The sequence below is a fragment of the Tribolium castaneum genome, chromosome 1 (assembly GCF_031307605.1).
Source record: "Tribolium castaneum strain GA2 chromosome 1, icTriCast1.1, whole genome shotgun sequence".
In the NCBI taxonomy this organism is placed as follows: domain Eukaryota; kingdom Metazoa; phylum Arthropoda; class Insecta; order Coleoptera; family Tenebrionidae; genus Tribolium; species Tribolium castaneum.
The window spans coordinates 26,109,037-26,122,330 of NC_087394.1; the positions used below are offsets into that span (position 1 = coordinate 26,109,037).

A 13,294-nucleotide genomic window follows, 5' to 3' on the forward strand; every position below is an offset into this window, starting at 1 on the left:
AAAACAAGGCTAATGTATCACAGTTAGCCAATCACCATCGATCATTTTATATCCTGTTCTGTAATCAACTCGTTTTTACTGCACAATTAGCGGTAGCCGAAATAATGAATAAATCTCACTAAAAGTCGAAATTTTCCTTTTGCATCATTTTGTTCCACATGATTAAAGCGAATGTTTCAATAAACATGTGTTTATTGCTCTCCGACAGTGTGTAATGGATGGAATTTTTACTCTCTGATGCATTGGAAATGTGGGTCAGGGATCGACCTAGAATGCAGCGGATTTAATGATTTGTTGCAATTTTCAACTTGCTCCTCCCACATGTGAATGTCTTCAGTCGCACCCATGTCATCGAGGGTGGTATTTTTTCAACCCTCATTAAATTACCAGAGGACGCCCACATGCCGAACGCTATTTTCATCAAATTGGGTTTATTTTTATCGGCTTGTGTCGGCTCATATTATTGCGACAATCTTAAAACATTTGATAACATCCACCTACACAAATAAGAAACACACAACTTTTATACAATTTTTCAATATCAAACTTTGAGGAGTGGAGGAGCTTCCTACGACTTGTAATTTTCCCTGACTTAAAAATTAGCAAAAATGCTTGACTTCGGTTCGGATTTCGCTGTTTGCCGGATCAAATAAAATCTCAATCGATGTTTTGTGATATCTAACCCGGGAGCTTCTCGAGTTAAATTCAAATATAGATGAAATATTCATAAAATGTGAATAAATAAAAAAATACGTTTGATTCCGATGAGCCATTCCCATAAAAATTGCACGAATTTGAGCTATTCCATCCTGCTGGGCTGGGAAATAACCTGTCTTTTATTTTATTACATATAAAAAAGACGTGCTAAGATACCATCAAAGACAAAGAATTTTCAATTAAAAGCAGCGGAAATTATTTTCATGATTATTATTAATGTAGTGTGGCAATTTCAAAGTTAATTTCGTGGCACTGTTCACGTCATCGATGCCCATCCATCCACACTAAATAAGCTCCGGACTATTCTTCAGTAAGCCGATTTAATTCCAATGAAATAAGAATCGAGGCAGCGAGTCACGTAAAGCTTTCATAAAGACTTGCAAAAATTGGTCGTTTAAGCTCGAAAAAATTAGAGAAAATTTCATAAAACTTAAATTGAGCTTGAGCTTTTCTATAAATATTCCTCGTTGATAAAGAGAAGAGTGAAAAGAGGAGTAAACAAGAATTTACTTTAATTTATAGGCTTAAAATACTCCGCTGATTATTATTTGCAAACTAGTCAACTCTAAATTAACAATTTTGGCTGGAAATATCAAAAGTTATTCGCTTCAAATTTTAATTGAATGTGAACGTGTGGGATGCTGCTATTATTTTACACTTACTGAGTGAGGGATTTTTATAAACACTTGAAGCGAATCAAATTTATGAAGTGAAAGGTGGGTGGAATTCAAATTCACGTCAAATTGTACCAACTAATGTGTGGTTTCAACAACTGAAAACGCGTAATTTTAGGAGAAACAGTACCTAATATTTTCCTATTCAAAACCCGAAAACGCACCAAAAGAACACCGGTCAGCTTTGCAGTTGCTTAGTGAAATAAAAAAAATTAGGACGGAAAACCATTGTCCATCTTGTTTTTTTAAATTTTATTATTTTCAATTCATTTACAATATGAAATGAGACAAAATAAATAAAATAAAATAAAATAAAAATAATAAAGACTTGAATCCTATTGTCTAATCGTATTTTCATTTTTGACAAATTTAAATCAGTCATATTGACATGACTCCAGTTTTGGAATTTTATTTAGTCAAACGTAAATAAATTGATTTACATTCAAAACGTTTTTGACTAGAAAATACACAAATTTAGTGATTTTTTGGAGAAATTATGTCCATTTTCGGTCAAAAACGTGCTGAAAGTCACAAAAAAGGTAAAAACAATTTTAAAATTGTAGAATCAACTTATACGCCCGGTATTTTTTGATGAAATCTGGTAAATACTTAGAGAATTAAATTGAAAAAAAGTGGAAGAAAATGTTTTCTCGAGCTAATTCGCCGACTTTTGAACTGAAAGTATTTGCGTTTTAGGTAAATTATTGCAATTATATCGATTGTAATGTTGATTTATTTAAAAAGTTTGTGTTAAAATATCTGCAAAAGACGGTCAGTACCTGGGACCCGGTGGCTCAGTGGTATAAGCGCCACTTTCGACGGGGGAGGTCGGGTGTTCAAACCCGGATCAGGTGTGAAAATTTTTCTATGAAAAAAAGTGTAGAAAAGGTAAGTAAAACAACACGTAAACAAAAATGAGAGATTGAGAGAACACATAGACGTATAAACGTAAAGCGGAGCATAAAACTGACAGAAATAAGAAAATAATGCGGCAAAAGGTAAAAGTACGTAAAGGCGCCAAATTGTAAACGGAAGAGCACATCGTAATAAAGGAAAAATACCTTTTGTCTAGAGAGAAAAAAAGATGAACTTAAACGAAAATATTTAATGTATCTCTAAGAATTTTTAGTTAAGTAAGTAGTAAAGTCCCGAAAAACATTGTTAATAAAAATCATGGAAACAGCGAAGACACTAGGATTTGCGCACGTCCACTATTTTTGACTAGAAAATACACATGTTTGGTAATTTTCGGAGAAATTATGTCCATTTTCGGACAAAAACGTGCTGAAAGTCACAAACAAGGTAAAAACAATTTCAAAATTGTAAAATCAACTTATACGCCCAGTATCTTTTGATGAAATGTGGTGAAAAATTAGAGAATTAAATTGAAAAAAGTGGAAAAAATGCTTTCTCGAGCTAATTCGCCGACTTATAAATTGAACGTATTTGCGTTGTAGGTGAATTATTGCAATTATACACGGTGATCCACGAGTAATAATAAGCCTGAAAAATTTTTTGAAGCAACCGACACTACATAAACATAGTGATCGTATTTTTATTTTTGTCAAATCTATATCAGTCATACTGACATTACTCCAATTTTATAATTTTATTTAGTCAAACGTAAATAAATTGATTTACATTCAAAATGTTCTAACTTAATCTAAAAGGTATTTACAGGACTGACCCTATATATTGTTGCTAAGGCCCTCAGAAAGTTACGATTTTTACGATAAAAGTAAATCAGTCGAGTTTTTTAACTGGTTTAAATTCAGTTACAAATATTTAAAAAGAGTACAAATCAACTTGTGAGAGAATTATTCAACTTAGGAACAACACCCAGTTGTGAATAAACCGTTTTGTTAATTACTTTTCATAAAAGTTCGTTTTTAAATTTTGCGTTCACGTGCTTATTGAAACAGCTCCGCTTCAGATGTTCTTATTACGAGTATAGTTCAGCCTAAAGCCAAATCTCGTCTGTTATATCCGGAAGTTCGTTATAACCGGACTCCACTGTATTTACAAACAAAAACAAAAAATGCTTACTTCTATACTTTCTATTCCTCTGGTATTCCATTCCTACGATTTTCAGAGTATCCCGGCGCATCCACCAAAATTAGTTTTAAATAAAAATAAATCTTGTGTTGCTCCTGAAGCAAATATGTAATATTTCATGCATTCTATAAAAGCAAAAAATAAAGAAATTAAAAAATTTAACAAATTGTTGCCTAGAGGAGGTCGAATAGAGTCACAAGTATAAGAGATACTAAAAAACTAAGAAAAGAAAAAAGACAACCATTCTCAGTTTGTTGTTAACAAAAGAAATATGAAAACTGTGGTAGATTTTTCAGTAATGCGGTTAAAAAATTCCGGTTACTTTTAACCCTTCCGTTAGTTGCTCCTTGATCCCGTTTGATCCTTTGAGCAAATTCAAGCCGTCTTCAAAAGTGGCTTTAGCAATGCACTTTGGGTCACCATGTCCCTGACCCACATTCCCACCTCTGCTGAAACTTCTCTTAATCAGACCTCTCGATCGGCTCGCTCTCAATTTTTCTAAAATTTGGCTGTTGCACATGCCATGACCCATCTGGCGGCTTATTCCTGTCCCAAGTCCTCCACTAACCTAGTTCTGGTGATGAATTCGGGGGAGAGTCGTCCCAGGCAGGTGAAAACGTCGGCATCGAGGGGGAGCAGGCGCGTTGGCTGGCAGGTAAAGCGACCAGGGCTGGCCGGGCCCCAGAATAACGGCGCAGCTCATCCAGTTCGCGATCTAGCCGACCGACGCTCACCGTCGAGACGCTCGCAACAGGTAGCCTAGTGCATGTGCGCGCCGATATATACCCTACTATAATTTAGCGCGTTCACACCGGCCAGTTCGCACACACTTTGACGACGAATTTATTTACAACGGAAGGATTTGGTGCGACTGAGTGAAGTTTTGCGGTAAGTGCGACGACTGGAAACAAGCCTGATGTATTGGTATTTGCTCGGGGAGATTTTCTTGAATTGCTAACGCGATGGGAATAAGTCGACGCGGGGGCCTCCTGTTGAATGCTTTGATAAATGGGCTTTCGAAATAAGAAAAATACAAAAGAATGAAATTGAAATTAGAAAAGGAAAAAGGCTACAAAAGACTGTTTACACTACCACTTCTGGCAAAGGAATATTGATAAAAATACACCTCTTTATGAATATAAGTACGATTAATGTATGTCTTTTAGGCATCCATTAGCTGTCAGCCATTGCACTACCACTTTTCATATTTTATTGCAAGCATTTTTCATCAAACAAAAATTTGATAAAAGCACAACTTGTTATCTAACCTGGCTTTAAAAGCATTGAAACACTTCTACAAAAAATGTAGCATTTTAATTTAAACATTTACTTTTTTTTCAACACGTGAATCTCCAATTACAGAAAATAAAATAAGATAAACGTACTGCATTTAAACTAATAGAAACAATATAAAGGAAGAGAAAAACTAAAAAATATTGAATTTAAGCCAAAAAAATCTAAAAATTTTTTTTTTATAAAACGATTAAAAACGCTAGAAATTTTGTTAAAACTGCTGCACAATAGATACAAAGGCGATTTTAAAAATATATTAGTATGACAGTGGTTTACAGTAAAAAGTTATGGAATATCTTTTTTTAGGAACCAAAAAAATATCTTATTCAACAGATTAATGCAAACTGTTTTATTGTTAAGTATTTTATGTAAAAATGCGATGCTTAAAATAGCTCTCCCGATTTATAAAGAATTGACAATAAATCATTAGTTGGTCACATCCTGTTTCAGGATTAAACAGCTTTAAATATTTTCTTTGTACAAATTGAATACGATTTATATGTATAGCGTATAAAGGTGACCAAATGATCGCACAATATTCTAATTTAGATAAGATAATTCCATTCTATTGTGTTTAAAATACAGTATAAAAGGATGTTGAAACATTAAGATTTATTCATTACTTAAATCTTTCTAACTTTTTAAATCAGTTGTAATCAATAGTAAGTAATAAGCAACAATAAAGATAAAATAACATTTTTGCCAAAAACCTGTTATTGTATTTAAAAATTTACCAAATTTCAGTTTATCTAACTATGAAATGAACTGACTGTTTCGATTAAAAGTTATGAGTTGTCAAAAACATAAAACTACTAGCCCCTTAATATTCAACAATATTATTAAGTCTTTAACTTTGGTGGAAACTATACAAAGATATTTTATAAATAAACGAGAAATCTTATAAATAAATTATAAAATTTAACTTTCCTTTACTTAAATAATTTATGTTTTTGAATTTTTGTTTACAAATGCACAAATTGCTTCCGCGTTCATGTTTTTGAAAAAATGGACTTTCAATATACGAATTTTATTTATACTCCTACTCGAGTACGAGTAGTACCAACAGTTCATTTTTACATAAACAGCTACTTAATTCTCTGATTGTTTTGTTTGTCTACTTGTATTTATTTGAGTAGCCCTAGTACAGTAAATTATAAAACAATATTTGAGATATTTCTATGTAATTTTCACATTGTTCCCGGCGCATCCACCAAAATTAATATAAATAAAAATGTTCACAAATTTAATAATTCATGCATAAAGAATATTTCTAAAGCTGCATATGTTAATCTTTTGGCTCAAAAAGTATCCATAAAGTGTAAAACATTTATGCAAATATTCAATAATAAAATATTGTTTTTAAAACTAAACCCAAACAAATTTTTTGCTTTTCAAGGTTTTAACTTTTTCAAAACAAAATTAGTAAAACAATCAGACGCAATAAACCTTAGGAAGTTAATAAAACCTATATACAATGTGATTCAAAGGTCAGTGCCCAATTTTAGGTAGTGAGTTGAAATGAAATGACAAAAAATTACATACTTTCTACAAGCAACTAAATTTTTAATTTCTTTTCGTCGAAATAAAAATATTACAGAGTTTTATTCTGCAGTTTTTTAATAAGAGCGAGTATTTAACCTTTTTAATTGTTCCAAGCTGCCGCTGTCACTCCACAAATTAATATAAAACCGCTCCTTAAAACCAACTTCTTGAGCAAATTTACTTAAAAAGCAGAGTTTCTGCTACGCCTTCATGTATCCATATTTTAAAAGGTTAATCAGTAGTGCAATGGTAACACACTGAAATTTTTAGCGTAAATCTTTCTGGTCACAAAAATAAAGAAAACATTTATCACAAGTGTTATTTACTGCCCTTGTTTACGTAACTTTCATGAAAAATTTCATCGCTGTGTTTAAACATTAAAAATATGAGATATTAAAACGATGGTGTTTTGTAATTTCACTCATTTATTTCTGTAGATATCGCAGAATTGTTTCAGCAAGTATCCCCAGTGGTACACTCCGGGTTGATTCTTCTTTATGCAAACCGTGCTTTCGTTTAAAGCTTTAAATTTATTCGTGTCGATGCAGTTTCTCTACAGTCCATTTAGAAGCTTTAACTAGAAAGGAATTTTTCAAACGAGCACTAGTTTTATTTTAAACCTTCACTGTATGTTTGTATCAAATAACGAAATAGAATTATTAACGAACACATTTAGTCAAAGTGCTCCCGCGAACAAAAATAAATATTTTATGAAAAAAGCGTAATAAAACGATTTAGTGTCGAGTCTATTTCACTAACCAATTTTAATATCGTGATGAAATTTCCCCTAGACGTAAAAATGGAGTTTTCGATCTGCTGGTTTGATTTATGACCATCGTCACCTCTGGCGGAGACAGCTCGGTAATATTCTCATAACTTTGCGTGAAATATTTATTATATCTGATAAAAAATTGTTCCATTGACCCGAGATGCGTTATTTTGCGGCAAATTACCAAGAATTCGAGACTTTTCAAATCGAATTTTTCTACATCGAAAATTATGTAAAAGTCGCACGTTCGAAGGGAAAAAATCCTCGAGGTGTATTTTATACGCTGATTCTCTTTGTGCTTACCGAGCTTTCGCTTTAAGCTTTAAATTTGTCACTGTCGATACAATTTTCGTAGAGTCCATTTATGCGTGTGCTTTTTATTGGGAGCTTCGAGTGATAAAAGCTGATACGACGAATAATCCCATAAATGTGCTACATACAGGACGATGCGTACAAAGCACCGACTTATGAAGTTAGTCCATTAAGACGACATAAATCATACAAGACAATGGATAAACTCCTGACCAAACAATTAAAAAGATTTATTACTTTGTTCAGTCACAAAATCCTATTAAGCACGATATTAAACGGGGAAGAATGAATTAACTAATTGTTTTTCTGTGTAAAAATTAGCATTTATCGGCTGCCGCCAGATCGATATATGAAAATCAACTCGAAGCTTAATTAAAATCTAATCCGACCTCAAACTGTCCTCACTTACACACTAATTGGATGGTTCTAGAAATGCTGTAAACCCATTACTAGTTAGCAATTTTTTTGTTAATAAAATAAAACTTTTGTTCAGATTAGAGCCAATACAATAGCTTTTCCGATAAGTTTGTTTCAGACTCTGAAATGTTTTGTTTTAATGAATGTACAGACTCGGAACCTTGTGACTGTTTTCAATTGATTCTACAAGATAATTTACATACAATAACAGTTTGTAGTTGCTGAATAAGCCCGTGAGAGTCCTTGTTCCAGAGAGGATAACGAAATTGGGAACACCACAGCTTAATTTCTTTACAAAAATTTAGGAAACCATAAAAATATTTCCCTTTTTATTTAACAAGAGCTTTTGTGTCTGGGTCTGTCAGTTTAATAAATACCACGTCTTGAGTTTCTAAAACGAAACTTAGAACAGCATTTTCTACCATTATTCAGAAAGATAAATTGTTCTAGCGTAAGAAGACTAGTGCACTTCAATCTTCCTGCAATAATACCCTGTAAAATGTTGAATGGACTGATACATATTTACTAAAGCTTTATTTTGTTTAATTAAAATATCACAAAATGCGCAAAAATCAACACGAGTTGCTTTGTCCATTATCCAAATAATGCTTCAATGAATAAAAGTCGCAACAGATGTTAAAACTTTCCGCTTTTATCTTGCAAGTTTATTTTACAACTCCCCAGCGATGCAGTGCTGCAAAAAATATGCGCTCATGTCGATATACTTATAAAGTTTATTCCACTTTTGCCGTTAAAATAAAATTACATTGTGTCTAAATAAAGTACACAAAACATTTTTGTGCTGAATGATAAAAATTACACGAAACGCAAAATCGATATCAATTTTGCACAAATTGCTTCCGCGTGCATGTTTTTTGAAAAAATGGGCATTCAATATACAAATTTTATTTATACTCCTACTCGAGTACGAGAAGTACCAACTGTTCATTTTTACATAAACAGTTACGTAATTCTCTGATTGTTTTATTTGTCTACTTGTATTTATTTGAGTAGCCCTAGTACAGTAAATTATAAAACAATATTTGAGATATTTATATGTAACTTTCAGATTGTTCCCGGCGCATCCACCAAAATTAATATAAATAAAAATGTTCACAAATTTAATAATTCATGCATAAAGAATATTTCTAAAACTGCTTACGTTAAACTTTTGGCTCAAAAAGTATCCATAACGTGTAAAACATTTTTGCAAATATTCAATAATAAAATATTGTTTTTAAAACTAAACCCAAACAAATTTTTTGCTTTTCAAGGTTTTAACTTTTTCAAAACAAAATTAGTAAAACAATCAGACGCAATAAACCTTATATACAAGGTGATTCAAAGGTGAGTGCCCATTTTTTAGGTAGTGAGTTGAAATAAAATAACAAAAAATTACATGGGCCTCTTTCTACAAGCAAAATAATATGCGCTCATGTCGATATACTTATAAAGTTTATTCCACTTTTGCCGTTAAAATAAAATTACATTGTGTCTAAATAAAGTACACAAAACATTTTTGTGCTGAATGATAAAAATTACACGAAACCTAAAATCGATATCAATTTTGCCTCTAATAAACGTCAATCAGTTTGCCATACACGAGAGAATCAATTTTCTATAGAATTTTCGATGTGAGATATTTTAATCAGTGTCATTGAAAGGAAATAAAAAGCAACCATACTCAAAAGATTACAATTTTTATCGAGGAAATCGCTCGATTGATTTTAAAGATGAGCTCGCATTCTCACGATCAATAGCGACTTTCATAAATACCAAAATTTGTCTTGTTAATGCGATTTCCGCGCCTGCAACAATTTCCTCAAGCTAAAGGTCATTCCATTGATTAGCATTGAGAGATTTTCCTCCGCAATAGCCGAGATGCTTCCAGCTCCCATTCATTGTAACTTATTAAATTTTTTCAACTTAAAAGACTGCGCGTTCTACTCGATCCGAAATGCTTTCGACTTGTAATCGAATAGTTGCAATTTCGGTCGAAATTTGTTTTAATAACTGTCGTAAATTCGCGTCGGCATGTTTAATTCATGCCCAGATTGATCCCACAGTTGCGGTATTCCATCAGGCTTAAATCCTTGTTACTATCATCGCTTAATGCGTATTTTACACCACCTCTATACACCCTGCTTTGCGACTAAAAATAACCTGACCGACTCGTCTACGCTTCGGCCTTCCTTCAAGGATAAAGGGAACGCAAACTGCTGGACGCTCAAATATTTCACGTGATGATTTATTTAGAATTGAAATTGTTGCAAGATTATGAGCACCAATTCAATCTAACAAAATTGGTGTTTTTGAGGAAACGGTTTCACTGGCGGCTACAGATATCAATTTTTGTGTGAGATAAAGTTCATGTTGTTTTAACGTTCTTCTTGGAGTTTTTCAGTGAAATAATAATTCAGCAAATTCTCGTCTAGATGGAAAGAAAATTAAGTTTACATATCAGAGACAATATTAAAATTCCTCTAGTTCAAGCAATAAAACAAAATAAAAATTATTTCTCTTTGAAAAAATTTATTGTCTAATTTTCGTTTTACGACTGTTGCCTTGTCGCATACGTGCCCTGACGCTGTCATCTCAAAAGACAAAAGTACTTGTCGTGGAAATCATGTAATAAAGGATAATGTTTTATGACACACTATTATTCTGCCTGCGTTCCGGAAAATAGAACCTCTTGCGGAAAACCTCTTAAACTTATCTAATTAAGTCACAATAAATCGTAGTTTTTCTCATCGGAAAGCTCGAGTCAGTTTTTAATTTGTTTCCGAATGGATCCGTTTCGCAACCCTTCGACCTAAATAAACATCGTTTTCCAAATCATTAAGTTCATCCCTTTGCAGCGACACAAATTTACAAGTTGTTTGGGTCCGTTGTCTGTTGCATTACTTTCCGTTTAATTCGGGAAAAAGTGCTTTCAGAGTGAGTCATATGAAAGCTTCCTTTGCTGTGTTCTTGCCACAAAACGAATTACGGCTGTACGCCCTGGCAATACGGAAACTTATCTAAATTTAAATTCGCTGCTTTCTTTGTACCTATAAGACAAAAATATCGGAAAGATGTACGCCAATTAATTATTTAGGGTGGATAAAATCAGGTTAATTATTTCGTCAGCCTTGACGGTATTTGCTCATTACTGAAGGAAGCTTCGTTAAAGATACAATGTTTATCTTATAATCGGGCCCGAAGAGGCGGTTGCATTGCTCGGATTCTTCCTCGCTTTTGTAATAAAAGGAAAAATGTGGGGCATTTTTGGTTATTAATGGAGGTTTAAAATTCTAACACATTTTTTATTGCAGAAATTTATTCTTCTATTAAACTAATGAGATAAGGTCGCTCACCGCTTTATTCTTATAGATTACAAAAAAGACAGTTCAAGTCTGAAAAGTTTGAAAGAACGTTTATGAATTTTGAAGACTTGCAAATTGAAATGAAAAAAGTTCCCTCCTTAGGGAACTTAATTACTGGAATATACAGGGTCGGAACTAACTTAACTACTCGTATTAAGTCAATATTTGAGACGTTCCATTATTCCAGAACCGTATTCAGTGATCGCAAGTTGTGCAAAAACAATCACATCTGTTTTTTTCCTTCTTTAAAGGATAATTTAATCTCTTCCAGCATTGCAGTTTTGTTATTGTTCATGTTTTGTAAATAATCACAACTAGTTAACAGCCACTTTGGCCAAAAAACTGCGCAAAGTTTAATACTAAAGCCAGTGTCTGTTCGCACATGTTGTTGAATTCGGCTCCAGTCGTCTTTTTGTCCAGTTACCAAAACGTTACATGGGCATTGTATCCCGGCTTAGCTGTAACAACATTAATTAAACAATCCCCAAGTTAATGCATCTTTTGTCTGGCTGGCTCTCTCGCCACAATAACTGCAGCAGTTGAGTTCGAAAAGCGCTGACTGTGCAGAGATTTCCTAAAGGGCATGCAACTGAACATCTCACTTTCCTAAACACCACTAAACGTCTCAAATCAAAAGTTATTCTTCGGTGCCATTTCATTAATCTTCTCCCCGTTATCGATAGTGCAAAGTCGCCAAACACGAACTTTCTTCATCAATCACAAAATCATTGCAATTTGAAAAAAAAGAAGACACAATCTTCATGCTTCATGAAATATTGAACAAAAATATGAAAATCGTTTCAAAGCAACAATGAAATTACGCCAACTGCTGTCACTCATCCAGATGCGAAACGTATGAATACGATCAAATTTTAGCAATTTAATGCATAATAATAGAGCGCGGAGAGCCGGGATTGCAAAAGTCGGCATGAGGTGATAGATGAACAAGTCATAGAGAAAACAAATGTCTGGATTAAACTGAAAGCACGTAAATTACTCGGAAACATTCGCATCTGATTAGGTGAGATATCTTTGCTTAAATTAAAGCTATCATCTTTATGGCATCCGAGATATAGACGCCTAATTAAATTTTAAACTTGCTTTATTTTGCACTTAATAAAGTCTTTGTTTGGGTGAAGCTTCTGTTCGCATTTTTTATCAAAAAGTTTTGCGGGCCTGGATGATGCGGTCGTTTCACACAAGTCCAGCTGGCACAAAAAGATGGACGTCTCTCTCAGGAGATAAAACCAATTTAAACAAAAATTATTCAGCTTTTTACTATATTCATTTAATTTAAATTAAACCCTTTAAAGAATGGTTTATGTTTCTGTTTGTGTTTGGTGCAGTTTTACATACTTAGCAAAGTTCAAGTTTCGTCTTTAAATTGGTTAGAGTTTAAATGCAACTTTAATGTAGCGTTTACATTTCCCTTAAAAATTTCATTACTTGTGTAACAGCCAGTTGAAACTAGTATTTACAGACCTTAAAATAAAACTTATTGAATTATGCAATGTTGTAACGCCTTTAGAGCCATTTATTTCGTGTTAATTACTCCCAGCGTTCGTAAAATTCAGAAAGCCGCAACTTTTTCGATAAGCTAAAACTAGTTATAAAATGCATTACGTTTAATTAAGTTTTTTTCCTTTTTGTCTGTGCTTAAATTAAGATTTATATCCGAGCTAAAGTCGTCTGGTGTAGACCATCAGACGATTTAATGTCTACTTGGAAGGCAATTAGAACAACCCTAGAGTACTTTTATTTCTCTCCGAGTTTCGCGAGTTCTAACATGTTGGAGGGAAAGTATTGATGTTTCATTCAACAGGCTAAACATTTTTGTCTTACAGAAAATGTTTTTGTGTTTGCATTGAAATTAAACGCGTTATGCTCTGCCGATCAAATTTCGAGTCACAGTCGAGGAAACATAAAAATTTGTGCGACTTTGAGTAATCAATAGAGTGCAACCGAACTCAAGCATATTAACGGTTCTGAAACGTTGGTTATTAACTTGATGCATAAATAACTTAGTCGAACATCAAGAGCCTGTTTGTCATAACATGCAGATAATTTAGTTAACTAACCGTTAAACGATTCAAAAATTCTATTGTTGAATAATTTCGCTGTATCGCTTCGGTGCAATTTACATTTCAAAT

General features: G+C 33.1%; 1 protein-coding gene across 8 annotated transcripts in view; it reads left to right on the top strand.

The window, feature by feature from the left end:
• Positions 1–4,111: 4,111 nt before the first annotated feature.
• The window catches only part of bma (black match), a 41,287-nt gene continuing 32,104 nt past the window's right edge, over positions 4,112–13,294 (top strand). For 5 of the 8 annotated variants that reach the window (XR_001574622.2, XM_015978076.2, XM_015978077.2 and 2 more), the window contains exon 1: positions 4,112–4,334. The gene's annotated coding sequence lies outside the window, so the exon portion shown is untranslated. The remainder of the gene's footprint in view (positions 4,335–13,294) is intronic. The other 3 variants (XM_015978079.2, XM_015978081.2, XM_008194282.3) reach the window with 1 other exon arrangement.